Source organism: Zalophus californianus, chromosome 7 (genome assembly GCF_009762305.2).
Source record: "Zalophus californianus isolate mZalCal1 chromosome 7, mZalCal1.pri.v2, whole genome shotgun sequence".
In the NCBI taxonomy this organism is placed as follows: Eukaryota; Metazoa; Chordata; class Mammalia; order Carnivora; family Otariidae; genus Zalophus; species Zalophus californianus.
Window position 1 is genome coordinate 18347252 of NC_045601.1, and position 19404 is coordinate 18366655.

Below are 19404 nucleotides of genomic sequence, written 5' to 3' on the forward strand. Positions count from 1 at the left end.
AAGATTTTATTTATTTATTTAATTGACAGAGAGAGAGAGAGAAACAGCAAGAGAGGGAACATAAGCAGGGGGAGCGGGAGAGGGAGAAGCAGGCTTCCCGCAGAACAGGGAGCCCGATGCGGGGCTCAATCCCAGGACCCTGGGATCACGATCTGAGCCGAAGGCAGTCACCTAACCAACTGAGCCACCCAGGCGCCCCCCCTTTTTACTTTCTAAATACCATATTGCCTACTTGCTAATTTTGCTTCTTATCTTTCAGTCCTATGTGTTGGAGAGGATGGTGCACTCTAAAGCATAAATTCACAACACCTTATTGATGGGAAGTGAAATAGGTATTATATTTGAACCAGATTTGCAATGAAATAAGCAAAATTGGGCCATTTATAAATATGATATAAGCAAGCTGTACCATTTACCTTTGCCACGAAATAAGTTTATGGTCACAATCTACCTGTTCAAATGTCTTTTTCCTCTACTTACCACACACATTTTCCTGTCCAGGGTGCCACACACTGAGCACATTAGAAGTAATCCTCTACACTAGTGCTTTTCTCACACCTGTCTTGACTCCCCTAAAACGTCTTTCCTTTTTCTCTCTGCCTATCCAAATACTACTTCATTGTTTTGTAGGCCTTCTCAAGATTCCCCTTCTCTATGAATCAAGAAAAATGAACAAATATTCATAAAGCAAACACATACTATATACCAATAAAAATAACAACAAATGGTTTTAATTCTCCTTACAATCCTATGAAGTAAGTATTACTACCCCAGTAAGTGCTCATTGTCTTCAAGTAACTTGCCCAAGGTCCTATGACTATCAGTTTCATGATCCAAATACAATCAGAAAATCCCAGATGCCACACATATCCATGTGGTCATGATGCTTCCAGAACTACTCCAACCCATACTCTTAATTTCTTCTTTCTCTGAACCATATTCATATCACATCCTCTTGAACTTGTCCCTTTCACTGTTGTTTAATTTTGTATGAGTGCATGTCTTGCAGAGCACACGACTGAACTCCTTTCTGTTACCATGGAAGCTTCTCTTTAACACTGATGGGAGGGACAGAGCCCATGAAGGAAGCCTAGGAAGAGTGGTTGGTGAGCTGGAGGAGAGCTTGAAGCATTGAACTTTGACAAAATAGGGAGGTTTTCAGTGGAGGAAGTAATCCATAAGTCCAGACAATGCAGAGAAGATGAATTTGAAAAGAAATCAGAACTATCCACTGGATTTCTTGATTGGGAGCAATATCATTTGTGATTTTTGTAAAAGAAAACTGAGCAGGCTGTTGGAGATAGAAACCAGATCCCTGTGGATTCAAGAGTGAACAGGAGGTGAGGAAACGGAAGTAGCAAGTATAGAAGTATCCTCTTTCCAGAAATTTATCTTTGAAAAGTGGAGCGAAATTGCATAACATCCAAAGGGAGAAAATTTTAAGGATAGGGCCCTATGAAGAAAGAGGGAAGTGAGGGAAAGAAGAAAAGAAGCAGAGAACAAAGAAAAAAAGGGAGATCATCAGCATGTAGTGATGTTTATGATAATAGGGTTTTTTGCTTACGTCTCTAAAATTCCATGAGATGTTTGCCCGGAGGCTATTATGATTTAGAGTGATATTGAACAGGCGACCTTTCAGTAGTGTATGTGCTCCTGAATCCCTCTACCCCAACCTCGCCAATTAAAAAGACTTGAATTATTTAAATTTTCCTAAAAATATTGTATGCAATAGGATTTTCTTTTGTATGTATAGTTCTTTTTTTTTTTTTTTTTTTTGCTTTTGCTCTTTATAAACCTTGAAAAAAGGAACGGCAACATGGTGAAGTGGCCCACTTTGATACCCAGTGCCTCCTGACACCTCAGGAACAAGGCCCCCCATTCTCAGGCCATCGTGGCAAGCAAGTCTTCTGAGTAGTGCCAAAGAGTGTGTGGATAGTCATCTTTCCTGAGAATGCTAAACACTGTCGGAGGAACATGAAGAGCTGAGGTGTAGAAGCGGATCATCCACGATGTAGTAGAATTTACCAGTTGCCTTATTTGTAAAGTAATAGCCATTAGAAACCAGGAGTACATACTGTGAGAGCCTGTGATCTATCACTTGGTATCCACACTGTGTGTTTATGGGCCCTTGAGGGATAGAAGCCAGGTTCTGATATCATTACCTCTTCAATATGGCGAAGGTTAAAGCGCTACACCTAATGTAACTTCAGAGTTTTATATTGCAAAGATGTTGGGGGTATGTTACTTAACGATCACTCTTTGATTTAAAGATACAAGCAGTTTGCTTCAGGCCCTGCCTTGGTCTCTGGCAGTCATAGCTGAAGCAGTTAAGCACAGGCAATGACAGATGGTTATTAGCACAGGGGAACCTCCTAAAGGGCTCCAGCATGCTCACAAGGTCCACACAGGGAACCGGAATCAGTGCATTCCCAAAGTTTAGAGGTTTCCAACACCAGAGGGCGAGGGGATTAATGGGAGACAATCAGGGAACAAAGGTCACAAAGCTGCAGGCAGCACAGTTCCAATTTATTAAACAGCCTCTAATTAGGATTGGTCTGGTGCAAATGTACAGGCAGAGCTCAATCAATAGTTCAAACTGGAATAGAGAGAGAGAGAGAGAGAGAGAGAGAGAGAAAAGGCTCCACTCCAGAAACCTCGGAAACCTTCAAACTCCTGGAAAAATAAAATGTGGGAGGGAGCATCTTTTTTGGCCAGTTTAATACTGTTGTTTTTATGAAATCCTATTTTTTTTTCTCAGTCTTCCAGCTTCTTGGGCATTTTCTATGTTAGTGATATTGACAGCTTTTAATTTTTAAAAATTAACTCTAATGAAAACTTCTAAAAAAAATCTAGTTCCCCTACTGGTTGTTGTGCTAAAGCAAGAGAGAAGAGTGTAGCAAAGAACCTATCATATTCTTATTCCAAAACATTCCTAAATGCAGTCTGTTCAGTGTGTATGTATTCATAGTATTTACACACACACACACACACACACACACACACACACACACAAACACACATACACAATTTCCTCTCTAATGGTAACTTAAGAAGGGTAAGTCCCAAGTAGAAAACTATAGGAGAAATTAGAAATGGATATAAATCATTCTTGAAAAAAAATGCTAACACAGGAATCAAATGAGTAACCAGGAGAGCTGCCTTTAGTCATTAATCTACTGTCTCACCCCAGGAAGGCAGGTAGCATCTTTTAAACTCAGGGCAGGTGCCAGGTGATTAATTAAAAAGGCCTCCAAGAAATCCACAGAATAATGTCTCATGGAAATACTTTATATCTGCAAAGAAATAAAGGTGAGGGTGGTGCCTCATACCTTGAACAACAGAGCTGGGCAGCTGGTGGAGAGGGTGACAAAAAGCCCATGATGTGACTCAGTCAGGCATCCCAGGAAACGGTTGGGAAGCTAATTATTGTTACTTCCTTTTCCATCTAAGGGGATAGGAAGGAGGCTGTGGTTGAATCACACGCACACAAAACATTGTAGCACAAAGTTGTATCTTCAAGCTTTGAACAGGTACAGGATATATACCAACAGAACAGGAAACAACCGTACGAAAAACACATAAAATTGCTATTGAATAATTGAGGCCCAATGGCACACAAAATAAATACGATGTCAGTTCCTTTCAATAAAAGTATCATATAAAAAGTGTAATCCACATGGGCTCAATACTATAAGAGGGAAGGTGTCTTTCTTTTAAATATAATTTTTATGAGGCAAAGTTTTAAAAGGAAATCCCACTACTTGAAATGCTTTCTTAATGGCCTGAATTCCACTTAACAAAGTTTGTCACTAACCCAATCATCGACCAGATGGCCTGGAAATAAAGGTATTTTTTCAAGGGTCTTAAACGATCTGAGGATTCAGAGATTTAGAGCTTTCCAGTCCTGTGTCCCAGGCATGATGGTGGTGATAGGTGTACGAACCGCTCTTGACTTCTGTGCCTTTGGAAGCTGCACCTGCTCCAGCCTCACTGCTCTGTGTCCTACCCAGATTCCAGAAGAAGAAAGGTCCTGAGAGTTTCAGAGCCCAGTAATAACTAGCAATGCAACACAACTTCCAATAGAGTAAATGAATCTCCTCACCGGAGGCAGTTACTGGGGTATTTCAGAGCATGTTAAAGAAATTTGGCTCGTCAGCATTACGAAGGAATTACCTGGAGAATTGTATAAAGGTGTAAAAATGTCACAGCACTTCTGTTCTTTGCAATATTTTTCTTTAAAGTAAGTCCAGAAGAACAATAAGTAGTAGACTGAGGTCAGACTTTGAGCACTATGCCTAGAAGCCTTCAAATAAAGGCTTTTGTGAACTAAAAAACGAATCTCTTCTCTGAAAAAAACAAAGTTGAGGTCATTGAAGTCTGTGGGAAACTCATTTTCACACAAAGAGATACATAGAATGAGGTGGAACCATACTGATTTCCCGCTGTACAGCTAAACTACTAAAATATCATATGGGCAGGCAGTAAAAAAATCTATATAAGGGATTTGAAGAATTGGTGATAAGTAAGCATAATTTTGATCTTCCCCGACCTCAGGAGCTTTCTTTTTTTTTTTATTATGTTATGTTAATCACCATACATTACATCATTTGTTTTGGATGTAGTGTTCCATGATTCATTGTTTGCATATAACACCCAGTGCTCCATGCAGTACGTGCCCTCTTTAATACCCATCACCAGGCTAACCCGTCCCCCCACCCCTTCCCCTCTAGAACCCTCAGTTTGTTTCTCAGAGTCCATAGTCTCTTCAGGAGCTTTCTTAACAAGTGGTCCCTCTTTGGGATCTCAGGTTGAAACAAGGGCCATTGCAGAATCTTTTAGAGTGGGGAGGAGACCTGGGGACAGTAGTGACCAGCTTTTCCGCTAAGGAAGGTCTGCCTTAGTGTTTGTCCATGATGATGTTTTAGCTCACACTGCACACAGGCTAATCCCTAATGGCAATGAAATAGGATGGCTCCAAGGCTAAGAAGAACCATAGGGGAAACAGCTGCTATTGGAAAACTGGTAAGTGGGGGCATGGGGGCATAATCATTCTCTTATTTTACCCTCCTTTTTAGGGCTGGTCAAGAAATACGATTAAAAATCAATTGTTCTCTTCAGCTTAACTGAATGGTGTATTTTACTGCCCAGTGGCTTATGCAATAAATGTTACTGAAAGGACTAATTTAATATCTGAATTTATTTTAATTAGTCTTTGTAATACCGCAGCAGATGTGAGTCTGCTTATATGCAACCTGTACTGGCTGAGAATCTCAATGAAGTCTCAAACATTTTACATTGCCAGAGAAGACAGTTTTAAATAATATGAACAGGAAGAGGAAGTCAAAGGAAGGGGGAGAGAAGGAAGCAGGCTTGTGTGGTTTTGGACATGTTCCCTGTGCACACGCAGCCGGTATGGTGGGGTCGTGGCGTCGTATTAATAACTGACAGCTGTTGTTAACTCCTCCGGAAGAGTAGATAACCTTACGTGGAATCCATACCCAGATCCTGGGCTGCAGAGTAATGAGTCCCCCTGGAATGAAAGCTTCAGCCTTCTTTGTTGTAACTATTGATCTACTGTAGAGGCCTGATGCGATTTAGATGAGGGAGGAAGAGATAATGGCATTGATTATTCTATTTGGGAAGCAGACTAAGACAGAACTAAGGTACAATACATGAACAGAAAAAAACCCCACTCAATCATTCCTTGTCTTTTCTTTGCAGTCCAAGGCAACACAAGTTGTCATAGTGACAGGGGAATACATCTTGATAAACAAGTAGCTTTGAATTTCAGGGACACTTTGGTGTAACAAAACCCTAACATTGCTTTTGCTGCCCTAGATTTTTGAGGATCATGGATGACAGTCCTGGCAAAGCCCTGGGATGGTAGCCTACCAGTGAGGGGTGAGCTTGAGGGACCAAGTGCTCACTCAGGAAGAAGAACAGTCTTCCCCAGTGGAGGTCATATTTTCTCACTTCATTAGGTGAAAATGTCTTTGATTCAAAACTGGACTGTGTAATGTAATGAATGTAATTGGGTCCACCTAGACCGTTCGGCGTAGTTCAGTTTCTCAAATGGGGATGGAGAGGCTGAGGGGTGGGGGATTTTACCCCCATGGGATTTTGGTAATATCTGGAGACAGCCTGGATTGTCATGGCTGAGAGTGGTGGTACTACTTTTATCTGGTGGGTAGGTCCCAGGGACAGTGCCAAACATCCTACAAAGCATTCAACAGCCTGACACAACAAAGGATCATCCAGCCCAAAACATCAATAGTGCCAACACTGAGAAAACTTGCTCTAGTTTATTTTGTAACAGGATTACCTAGAATTGGTTTAGAATTGTTCACCAAAAAGCTGCGCAAATGCCTAATAGATGGCCTTGGGACAAGAATCCAAGGGAAAAACAAAAATGAAAAGCACGGTTGTTGTGTTTCTTGCCTGGGTCTTATCACACTCTAATGGCCTCACTGTCATCTGCTTGAAAGCTGTTTCAACTACAGCAAATCACTGCTAAGCACCGCCCCTCCTCTCCCCCCCAACCCCCATTAACCCCAGCCACTGCATTCTGGGGAGAAAATGAAGAGATGGAATAATGGCCTTGACTTCCACTGGGTTAATATTCTAGGCCTGAAAAACACTATATAATAGAATGGGGTAGATTTAGAATGTCTTTCCTGTGACAAACAGAGAACAGGAGGGACAGGAGAGGAACTGTATTATGATGTTCCGGAATTCAGAGTCAGAAAGAACCAAGATCTTATCTGTTGTAATAAGCCATTGTGGAGTCTAGCAGCTAGGAGCTTGGACTCGCCAGGTGGACAGAGCTGACTATAGTACATAAAGAGGTGGGATTCTGAAGCAAGCTAAAGCTCTCTTGAATGCTCGTTTTCTCACCTGTGAAGTGGGCTTACTGGTATCTTCCTCATACACTTATGAGGACTTTGCGGTACACTGCAGTAATTTTTGGCTTTCATGACCTATTTCACAGATGAGAAAACCACAGGTCAGCAGTGTGGATCAAAGGTAAACAGCAAGTCCAGGGGCGCCTGGGTGGCTCCATTGGTTAGGTGTCTGACTTTTGATTTCAGCTCAGGTCATGATCTCACGGTTGTGGGATAGAGTCCTGCGTCAAGCTCCTCACTCAATGGGGAGTCTGCTGGAGATTCTCTCTCTCCTTCCACCTCTGCCCTCCTCCCTCCCCACTCGCACGCACACTCTCTCTCTCTCAAATAAATAATTTTTTTTTAAAAGGTAAACAGCAAGTCTGAAAAAGCCAGAGCTACACCTGAAATCTGGCCCAAGGTCAGGGTTCTGCCCATAATGTGGGCCACACATCTCTTTCCTTTGATTTCCATGGACACTCCCACTGCATTAACACCAGATGCACATCAGCATCCATCATGCACCAGGTACTGTTCTGGATACAAGGGACACATACACAAGTGAGACAAAAGTACTAGAATCGTGGTGTAGGTGAAGTGTGAAGGGAACATGGGCCGGGGTTACATATTTGACCTTATGGGGTTAGACGGATTTAAAGCTGAGATGGTCTTTGAACTGGGCTCTGGATAATGAAGAAAGTGGGGATGGGGTGGAGCAGGGAAGCCCCAGAGTCTCCAGAAACATCAAAAGGTAGTGTTTGGGATGTTGGTAGGTAAGCAGAGAATTGCAGGATTCAATAGGATGTACATATTCTGCCTAATGGAAATACCTTATGCTGATATAAAACTTCAGCTTACAAAGCATTCCCACATGCTCTGCCACCATTGCTGCTACATCATGATGAAATGAACATTTATTGAGTGCTTACTATGTACCAGGAGCCATGGTAAGCATTTTACAAGAACCAGCTTGTGTATTTTAAATAAACAAACAAACACAATATATCAGGAAGATGTTACTATCATTGTGTGGAAGGAAATTATTTATTAATTATGAAGAAACTTAAGATAAAGGGGATTTAGTGTCTTATCAAAAATTATATAGCATGCTTCGGCTAAAACAGTGATCTTTTGACTCCATGTCCAATGCTGTCTTAATTAACAGTTACGTGTATGTCTTACATCTTCCCTTTCTTCCTTATATGTTCATCCCTCTCTAGATCCTAAATTCTCTGAGGGCAAAGATTACCTGTCATTTTGTGTCCCTGCAGTTTGGGTAGGGGTGGGAGATGGGGATGGAGATTTAAGTGTCTAGAGAAGACTTAAGATTTAAGAAACGTTGGTGGTGGGGCACCCGGGTGGCTCAGTCAGTTAAGCGTCTGCCTTCAGCTCAGGTCATGATCTCAGGGTCCTGGGATCGAGTCCCACATCGGGCTCCTTGCTCAGTGGGGAGCCTGCTTCTCCCCCTCCCTCTGCTCCTCCCCCTACTTGTGCTTGCTCTGTCTCCCTTTCGCTGTCAAATAAATAAATAAAATCTTAAAAAAATTAAAAAAGAAATGTTGGTGGCATTTAAAAAAGATAGTTTCAGCACTGGAAATTATCTCAAGGGAGTACTTTCCTTTATAAGGTATTGGTAAAAATGGAATGATACCGGGTATGAAAGAACCAGCTCAATTTGAAAAAGAGCAATGATTGTAGTCTTTATCAGTGAGAGAATTAATAGAGAGAACTCTGCGTATTTTCTGCTCAACCTAGACTATTTTCTTAGGTTCAGGCCATAAGTGTAAGATTTTAATGAGTTTTCATCAGCACATATGCCCCCAGCGAGGCTTTGAATGAATGAAAACTTTTCTAAATACTGAGCTTTACTTGCCGGGAAGTAAGAGAAGTTATTTCAATAATGCTGCTGGTAGTTCAGTAAGGATTGAACTAAAGAGTTCAAGGCTCCCCTAGCCTGGTATCCACTAGCCTAGGGCGCCTCTAGATATGTGTGAGTGTCTGCTAACTCACAGAGCAGGTGGCAACAACAGGGATTTTTCTCTCTTATAATTCGTTCTTTTATACTAGGGTTCAAATAAATTTTAATACTTGAAAATTATAAACACTTAAAGATCACATACTGATTGTAATATTACGATCAACATTTTGATTTCAGGGACTTGCTTCAGGTTCTTGGGTTCTTGATGGGAGGGGTTGAGAATGCGTACATGTGGAAGGGTTGTGAATTACTGTGGCCAGAGAGAGGATGTAGTAGATCATATTTTCCAAGATGGCCACATCAAGGTCTTTGATCTTACATACTCTTCTTATAATTTGATATCTACATGCCTCCCATCAAGAAGTGGAGTTAATGTTCCCTTTATTTGAGTAGGCCTGGGACTAGAGAGGAAGTGATGCAATTTCTGAGGCAAGGTCATGAAAGAAGATAGAGCTTCACCATGGTCTCTCTTGTTATACTTGCTCTGGGAGCCCAGCCGCTATGCTATCAGGAAGCAGAGGCCACCTGCAGGTGTTCTGGCTGAAAGCTCCAGCTAAGAGCTCAACAGACAGTCACTATCAATTGCCAGGCACATGAGTCCTTTGAGGTGACTCCAGTTCGAGCCACTGATTGCAACTGCATGAGAGACCCCAAGTGAGACCCTTAGCTGAACCCAGTCAACCCCAGGACCATAAGAGATAATACTGTTTTAGCCACTTAGTTTTGGGATAATGTGTTATACAGCAATAAGTAACTGGAACAACTAGTTCACTCACTTCCTGTACTGTGTTCACTTTTATAGATTTAACATCTTTTATTATATGTAACATACATATATTACAGTGAGAAGAAGCCAGTGATACGATATATAAAACCTTTAAAAAGTTTGCTAAACTCTTTAGGTTTCGTGTGTGTGTGTGTGTGTGTGTGTGTGTGTGTGTGTGTGTGTGTGTGTGTAGAGAGAGAGAGAATATGAATTTGAAAGCACACTTCAGACAGTTCCAAATCCTGCATCATAATTTCTCAAATTTAATTTAGAACTTTGCATTTCTGCTGACATTCTTGTTTCTTGTTTTTTGCTGAAATTGGTTTTTAATGATAATCTTACTGCTTGTGGGCATTTAAACTATGAATTCTGAGATTAGCAGTGGAAGTTGAGTTAGAAAGATCTCATCATATTCAGATAGCTGAATAGCCAAGCAAATCACACCATGAACTGTCACCCTTACTGCTGATAAATATCTTTAATCCCATTCAAATATATTCCACTACCAAGGCTATTCATAATATGGTTTTTCCCCCATCATCAATTCTATTCACGCAGGCTGCCAAAGCCCCCCAAATTATTCTCCCTTCTTTCAATAAATTATCAGAATATAATTAGTAATAATATATCAAAGGTGTACTTGACCCAGGTTCCTACCTCCTCTCAGAGGAGCAGGTTAAAAAAAATACCTCTACTTATATGGTATGAAGACACAGGCAAAGTCATATATAGGGTCAATACAAGTCCTGTGAATTGGATTCATAGGAAAGACTTCTCTCTTTCTCTCTCTCTCTAAATTGGGTTCAATCACCCAAATGGTAGGGCAAGTGAAAGAGAAATAGCAATGAGAATGGTCTGATGTTGGCATAAAGCTGAGGCCAGTTAATTGAATATTAGTTGATGGTGCTGGGTCCAGATTGTTTATAGCATACAGTACAGCCATAACCTGACTCCTGGAAAGATTTTCAAGATTCTAATGATAATTTAATCCTGCAGACAAAGTCCTCAGACAATTCCACTGGCTCCCTGTCTAACTGCTCTATAGTTTAAAAATAACACTCGAAAAAGAAAATACAACTATACAAGATCTCAATGATAGTTAAATCTGAGTAAGGCATATGCTCAGCTGCTAGCATTTGGGGTTACAGATGAAATTCAGTTCCTGCTCTGAAGCTCAACATATAGATGTATTATATTAATTTGCTAGAGTTGCTATAACGAAGTGCCACAGACTTGGCTTACACATCAGAAATGTATTGTCCCACAGTTCTGAGGGCCAGAAGTCCGGGATCAAAGTGCGACAAAGGAGCTTTGCTTGACCAAACTTTAGCCAATCCTTACCATCTTCACTAATTGTCACTGAGTATATTATTCTCTTTAATGGGGCTGGCAGAGTTGGTTCCTTCTGGGGGCTGTGAAGGAAGGGTCTATTCCAGGCTTTTCTTATTGTTTTGTAGATGGCCATCTTCCTGTTCACATGGCATTCTCCCTATGTGTGCATCTCTGTGTTCAAATTTCTCCTTTCTATAAGGACACCAGTCAAATTGTATTAGGGTCCCACCCTAAGGACCTCACTTTAGCTTGATTATCTTGTAAAGACTCTATACCCAGAAAAGGCCGCCTTCTGAGGTCCAGGGGGTTAGAACTTCAACATAATGAATTTTGGAGGAAGGGAGGCACAATTTCACCCATAGCAAGTATGATGGTCAAGTAGAGAAAGAAAGTGCAGTGCAAAAAACACAACGATAGGAGGCCTTGCAGTCTTTCAGGACAGTCAAGTCACATGCAATTAAGACATAATTCAGCTGTGTGTAGTACAGATCCAAAGACTTCTAGCATGACACTGCCTTCAATATCAGGGCTCAAAAGGGATCCCCAGAATTGTACACACTCCTTGCAAGGCCACCCTCTTAGTTGTCCCACAATACTTATGGTATCCTCACTACTTTCTGCCTAGAGGCTTCAGGACTGATGTCACCATGGCTGTTGCCCCTAATCATGCTTGCCACCATTTGAAGCCCAGCTCTCCCCTCATCTCCTGTGTGCTAACTCCCATCATGCTGTGGGAAGCCGCCTTTTGCACCTTCTGGAAAACAATCTGTCACTGGCAAAATACCCATACCCTTGACTTTTCTGAATATTCTCTTCACTTTTTCCTGTCTGAAACTTGGTACCACCAAGGACGCTGTTTCCTGACCCACTCTCTCAGCTGGTAGCCATTTTTCTCCTACAGTCCTCTTCTCATTGGATCTAGAAGTGAGGTACAAGTCTTTTTGCTCCTTCTAGATTCTTCTTCGTGTCTTCCCTTCAAAATAAACACCTTTGAATCTTATGTGTTCATGCCATAACCTTGTAGTTATCTACCAACTTCCAGGGCAATCTCTCTTACTTCTTGAAGATTTTAGCTCCTGGCTCACTCTCTGCAAAACTACACTTATTATAACTCATGATAAGTTTTATAACCATGTAGGAAATTCTTCCCAAACCTTGGCCTCTCAGTTTCTTGACCTCCTCTCTTCCAATCATCTTGTTCCGCACTTACCTCAGTCATGTGACTCCCATGGTCATCATACCTAGACCCTGCCATTTTCAATACCTCTGAGATACTCTTTACCTCCAGCATCTCATTCCACCACATGCCACCACCTCATATATTTCATGCCCATTCCTTTAGGATCCCCATTCCCATCCTTCAGCCCCGTCAGCTCCGATAGTTCAATACTCCCTTTTTACTGTCCCTCACCCTTTCCTGATGACCTCACCCATCTCCATGTCCTTAATTCCTTATTCAGCTAAAACGTCATGGACAATCATTAGAGTGACTCCTTTACTTATATCTTTAACGCTCTCATCCTCTCTCATTTTGATACACCAGCAGATCAAATGCTAAACCCTCTTAAATTCACCTCTCCACCTATTCCACACCTGCATGAGGATGTAAAAAATACAGCCCAGCTTTACTGGGCTGACTTCAAATCCATCCTTAATACCTCCTTTCTGTTCTTTCCTCATCCAACCCCCTGGTGACTTTACTCAGCCTCACAGCTCAATATTTCTTGGAAATTTGGCATTAGGGAACACAACTCCTTTTGTCATGCTATAAAACTCATTTTATACATAAAGGGTAAAAGTTATTTAAAAGGGGGAGAAATTATTCTTTAAAGACAAAATTCTCCCGGAGAAGTCTTTTACTAGTTACTTCTGTGATTTCAGTTTAAGAAGTAGTTCATAAAAATTCAGAAACTTTAGGCAACTGAGATTTTACTCCACCCGAGGAATCTGGAAGATCCCGTAGTTGACACTCTAATTGGGCAACCAGGACAGGATTCTTCATAAACTGAAGAAAAAAAATCAGTTCTTCAAGAAATGTGGGTCATCAATTTCTTGTTAGAAGATGCCACCACTTACCATTCCTAGTTTTCTCTCAGGCAAAGTGCTGTTCTGGTTTGGACATACTTAATGGGCCAGTCATAGTTACTCAAAATGTACAAATCAAACTGATGATAATGTCTTCCACTTAACATCATTTCTGTTTCCACGCACTGCATGTGAATTTGAGATTCGAGAAGAAGTATTTATATGTTCTGTATATGTATTTTTTCCGTGTGTGTGTGTGTGTGTATGTGTGTGCTCGCTTTTGCTTTTAGAGACTAATCTCCAGTTGTAGTTTGACTTGCATTCCTTTCTTCTCTTAGGAAATTTAATGCCTGACTCTAATCTAAACTCCCCATTTGTGTACAAAAATGACTGACCTGAAACTGTAGACCCCTTCCTTAATCCTGAAATAACTAGTTACTTACTCATAGGTTCTCCTTCCCCTGTTGGTCTGCTTCATGGATTTCCCAACATAGAATAGTATCTACTTATTTAAATCAAATACCTTCCTTAATAGCACTGCAAACTGCTTTCTGGTACCAGCCTGTCATTGTGATAGACATTGCTGATGAAAGGTATGATTCTCTAGAATTTAATGGAAAAAAAAGAATAAAACACATTTTGATGAATTTTGTTGATACTAAAATAAGTGACTTTTAAATAAAACTTTACAACTATTTTCAAGGTAAATATTGGGGAAAGATAGTGGCTTTAATACTGGAAAAGCATATTTCCATTTCCTTAAATTCCCAATTCCCTTCTACAAAGAACCCTCGTGGTCACTAAAAGTACCTGAGACTGGGTCTACCCGGAGGATACAGGGACTGTTATCTCAGTCTTAATGGTTCTAGTAAATCTGTTGGTTTTTCATCTAAGATGCTCAGATCTTTTTCTTAAGTATGAGAAAGTTATAAAAATTAAATGGGCAATACTTGGACAAACTTGGGATTTATTATTTGTAGTCAAATCATTAAGATCTTGTCTGTCCTTTTCATCTTAAAGAAAATTTCACATTTTGCTTAGACTTCTAGATAGTGTATATATTTTTTTCTGCCTCTATTAAACTGACTATATAAGTTTAAAAATCATTAGTGTGGTAAATTTCATTAATAGATGCTAACATTACAGATGTTAACATTAGTTAAACATTGTCTGCCTTGTAAAAAACATTCTTATATGGCATTATCTTTTTTATGCACTGCTGGATTAAAATTGTTAATATTTAGTTAGGATTTTTGCCTCTATTTGCATGAAAGAGATCAGTCAATAACTATTTCCTTCTAATAACCATCTTTTGTAAGGATTATTCATGAATAGTCTGTATGTGATTCAAATTATTTATTTCTTAAGTGTTTGCTAGACTTTCCTCTCGAAACAATGTGGATTAGAATTTTGTTTCTTGGAGACTTTTAATCTCTTTGGCTTTGATGTTTTGCAGCTTCATTATGACCTTTTTAAGTGTGGATTTCTTTGTGTTTATTTGTTCTGTTTTGGATTTTAGGGCTTCCTGATTCTGAGGATTAGTATTTTCTCCATTCTTTACAGTCTGTCCTCCCCGCACTCTAATTAAATTTGTGTTATTCCTTCTTAAATTCTCTTCCATGTTTCTCAACTTGTCCTTTATATTTTCCATCTTCTTGCCTTTCTGTGCTGTAATCTGAAATTTTCCTTTGAATCTATTTTTCAATTTTCTAATTCTCTCTTCAGCTGTGTCTAATCCTCTTTTGATTTTAGTTTCATTCATTATCTATTTATTGTTTTATTTCTAGAAGTTCCATTTAGTTCTCTTTCAAACATCCCTGGTTATTATTTATTTATTTATTTATTTATTTATTTATTTATTTATTTATTTATTTAAGTAGGCTCCCTGCCCAGTGTGGAGCCCAGTGTGGGGCTTGACCTCACAACCCTAAGATCAAGACCTGAACTAAGATCAAGAGTTGGATGCTTAACCAACTGAACTACCCAGGTACCCCATCCTTGGTTAATTTTTAAAGTCTTTTGCTTCTGGCAAACACTTTCACTTCCATATTTTATTTCCTTAAACATATTACACATACTCATTTTATATTTTGTTTCTGATAATCATAGTATCTAAAGTTTTGCTTATGGAGTCTGTTCGCTCATGTGTTTAGGTTCTCCACTGTAAGCTCATGACACATTGTCCATGACATTTCTTTGAAGGCAGCGTTGCAGGTGGGTTTCCATACAGGATTTGCTTCTGTCTCTGTAAAGTTACTGATGCAATCTTCAACCCAGGACTGCTGTAAAGTGCATTCCCAAACTGAAGATTGTGAATGACTGGCAGGTGTGAATTTGGTTGGTAAACTCATCTGATGTCTGCTGCTGTTAGAGATTTTGAGGGAAAATGTTTTCCTCCCAGTGCCAATTTTCCCATTCTACCCAGAGAGGCAGTTTTTGTTGTTTCTCCTAGGATATAGATGAATGTTGAAGGGCTAGGCTTTTTCTAATTTGCCTTTACATTTTATGCTAGGAGACATTCCTATTAAATTCACCATCCTGGGAGAGATTCTCTTAGTCTGTAACTCCTGTTCACCCTGTGATCATAAAGTTCAAGATCAATTTGAGCACACACACCCTCATGGTAAATGCTGGCTTCAGTAATCAGCTCACGTCTCCTGTTCCTTCCTTGAGTAGTTTTTGATGTCTGTGAATGTTTAACATTGCTACTATCTCATATAAGCATTTAAAGCTTTTAAAAAATTCCATTATTTTCAATTCTTCTTAGAGACAGTGTCTATTCAGAGTTTATAGTCCATGATCATCTACGGTATTACCAAAAACAAAACTTGGAGTCCTTTTGAAGACTGGAAAAACTATATCTAGGCTTGATGTTTCCTGTTTAGCTGAGTTGACATATTAAAATAATTACAAGTTTCAGAAACAGTAAAGCATATATTTGCTCCTAATGTCATTCTTTGGCTTCGGTCTTAATTATATAAGAATGTCAATTTTCTTTTGTATAAAAATGGGAAATAATGATTATTTGATCCTTTTAGTCCTTTGGATTTTTAACAAATAGGCTTCATTATATAACTTGTTTTCAAAAGTCTAAACCAAGCAAGATTTTAAAGACATTCCTTATGTCTAATCTGGAACCTGTAGAAACTTAAAAACTAGTGGAGAAAATGCTAGAAATTTAAAGAACGGCTTATAGATTTTTAAAATAAGTTATTTTTCCTTTCTGGGTACATAAAAAATCAAGAGTTTACTGTGCTTGAAATTTATAAGTTCTCACAAACATTCTTTTTCCACATGTTGACATAAGAATAAAATAACTGAAGAGCAACAGTCATCTCTTAAGGGATCACAGGTCCAGCAAGGAAGTGGGAAATAAAACTTTCAGTCTTACATTTAAAAGGCTCAAGTTTCATAAAAAGGACCTGAGTCTTTGGAGAGTTTTTCCCTGAGACAATGAATATCTCAAGTGGAGGCTTTGGTGTGAAAGATCACAAGACATCATTTCTTCAGTTTAATAATCCATTTAATACCATCTTTCAATCCCATTTCATGCTCAGTAAAGCAAGAATAAGTGAACTTTTTGCTGACATTGGTTTTGTTGAAGAGCTTTTGTTTATAAAGCGGTGGCGACATGATCTTATCATGGTCCATCATTATTGGGTTGCTTCTGTCCCCCATCCAAGTAATGCTTTCCTGTGATGTGTGCAATTTTTTCATAGCAATGACTCCTGTCTTACACTAAAGTGGTTTGACAGTACTTGCTCGCTTTTAGAAGAGAGACACATTCCAACTTTCTGCCTCAAAAATCTATTTGAGTGTTTACCTTTACTCAACCATCTCTGAATTTTGAGGAGGAAATATGAATTTGACTGCTTGAAAATGAACAAAGGCAAAGGAAACTCTGGACCGTTGAACAAACTTTGGGGGGGGGGCGCTGCACAGTAGGTACTTGATGACTCTATGCTGAAACTAAATTCTTCCATGAGGGGTGCTTATCTATGTAACACAGGCTGACAATTAAGTTACTGAGCAAAGGAGTCAGGGGGAGTTGATCAAAGAAAACTCAGCCCTTAGCATTATGTCTACTTAAGATCTGTGAATGTTATGTACTATATATCTCTATTTTTCCTGCTTGAGATTTATAATAGTAATCAGAGAATGATATGATCTAGGTTAAAAGATGTTTACATGGGGTATATTTTAACGGACTGACTCATCTGCAAAGGAAATACATGATATGGTTTTCATAAAAGTTGTATACTATGGCAATTTTATCTTAAATTTCTATAGCACTTCATGGGCTGCTTTCACACAGTCAGTAATATTACTCTTTCTTTTTAAGATGAATGAATGGAAATTTAGAGACCAAATGAATGACCTCATCAAAGTCCCATAGCACAGTGTTATTAGCAAAGCCACATCCAGAACCCAGGTCTTCTGACTCATAAATCAGTGCTCTGTCATACCAGCCATGCTCCTTGGCATCCCAGGAATTCCCTGATGTCCCTCTGGTTATCCTCCCTCTATCACACTTGGGAGGGCACACAAAAATCACACAAATTGACAGTTGATCTAGCTGCTCACCACAAATTTAATCTCCAGTTCAGGAGATTCTTTCTACCATATCACAAAATAACCACTAAATAACAAAAGAGACAGTTTAGAAAAATATTTATAAATAATGGTTCCCAGAAGGGCTTCACAGCATGAAGAAACAGATATGAAATGTACACTGCGTGTGGAACATACTCCTGATAAAAGTTCTTTCCCAGAAGGGTCTGAAATGAGGTGGAAAGACAGGGCACGTGTCTAAGAGAATATCAGCTTCCAGCCACCATCATCATAAAGGTAGACAGAGGGATGCAGAATGTCTTAATGGCTCTGATGTGTACAGAAATATTTGGAGAATAGAGAAAAATCTGACACATAAAAGTAGGGAGCTGCATTTTAGGGAAGAGAGCTGGAAACCGAAATCCATGACTGGGGTCAGTCCCCATACTGCCACAAGAAGCAGGAGCCCTGGGGTGAGTCTCTAGTCCTCTCTGAGCCTTGGCATTCTCTGTAAATGTGGGATAATGACTTATTCCACAAAGTGGTTTAAAGGAGTAAATTAGGTTGAGTGTGAAAGCGCTTTGTAGATCGTAAAACAATACATAAGGTAAGCGAGTGTGAAGGGCAGGTTGTCACATATGGCTGTAAAACTTGGCTGTGCATTTTGTCCTGATGGTGCCAACCACCCACGTAGTAAAACCACATTCCTAAACTGCCTTGGATGCTTTACAGACAACCCCCACCTGCCCCCCCACCCCATGGCTGTTCTTTGACTTGATGCACCAATTCGTGAAGCTATGTGGCAAGTGCCAGATGTGGCATTTGGGAAATGGTGAAGTAAGGTTTGTGCCTCACTAGAGCATTACTGGGTATTTTGTACACTTTGGGTAATGCCACAGTAAGCCACTGCTAAGAGCTGTGTTCATATGACAGCTCCCATTCACATTGGAGGTGCTATGCTTTGATTTCTAAATATAACTGAAAGAATATTTCATTAAAAAAATTTTCAAGGAAGCACATAATTCTTTCTTTCCCTCTCCTGGCTCTTTGTTTCCTTTTTTGAATTCCTAGAACTGGGCATCACACCCCACAAAATTATCATGGCAACCATGACCAGCTTCCATTTGCTTAGATACATCTGCCTCAATCATGGGCGACAGAATGATAAAGGATGGACTTCTGTACCATGCAGCTCTTCCCATCCCCATTGGCAATACTGTCACAGCAAGCCTAGGTGAGTTTTCAAGTTATCTGTGAGGTCGACCGGAAATCAAAAGGCACGAAAAACAGAGTCAGTTTGCATTTGATGACGGGGTCAGTAGAAAAGAAAATAAGACATTTCCTGCATCTAAGAGTTCAGAGTCATATGCCAGATATTAATCACACTCCCACATAATTAGTGTTGTGCTTGCGTTTTGACAGACAGCTTGATACAAACTAGAAACCACCTTAAATCCTATTCAAGGTTCTTTTTTAAAATGTCAGTATTGCATTTTATACAGCCTGACATAAGAGCATGTGTATAAGGTATAGAGACAGGCTGCAAAGAAGCCCCAGCAGGAATTAACAGCTATGTGAAACAGTATGGATTTGGGGGGTGCTAGGGTGCTCTGTCTCTGCTCCAACTTCTATCAGTATCTGGGACTGAGACAGAGAAGGGAGCTGATCAAATGTACAAATGAAACAAAGATGGGCAGGATAATGAACAAGCATAACAGAATCAAACAACAGGAAAAAATCCGGCATCGAGAGTAGATTTACAGTAAGTCATAGGTAAGAACCGAAGATCCTATAATGAACTGAAGGCTTCAGTTTCACCAGAGGTGATGTGGTTGCATTGAATAAAAAGACATAAAATTAGTCTGCTCATA

General features: G+C 39.8%; 1 long non-coding RNA gene across 2 annotated transcripts in view; it reads left to right on the forward strand.

Annotated features, from left to right (window-relative positions):
* The first annotated feature begins 4765 nt into the window (after positions 1-4765).
* The window catches only part of LOC113926748, a 33699-nt gene continuing 19060 nt past the window's right edge, over positions 4766-19404 (forward strand). Inside the window, exons 1-2 of one of the 2 annotated variants that reach the window (XR_003521413.2) lie at positions 4766-5022; positions 18605-18767. This is a non-coding gene — a long non-coding RNA (uncharacterized LOC113926748). The remainder of the gene's footprint in view (positions 5023-18604; positions 18768-19404) is intronic. The other variant, XR_003521414.2, reaches the window with a different exon arrangement.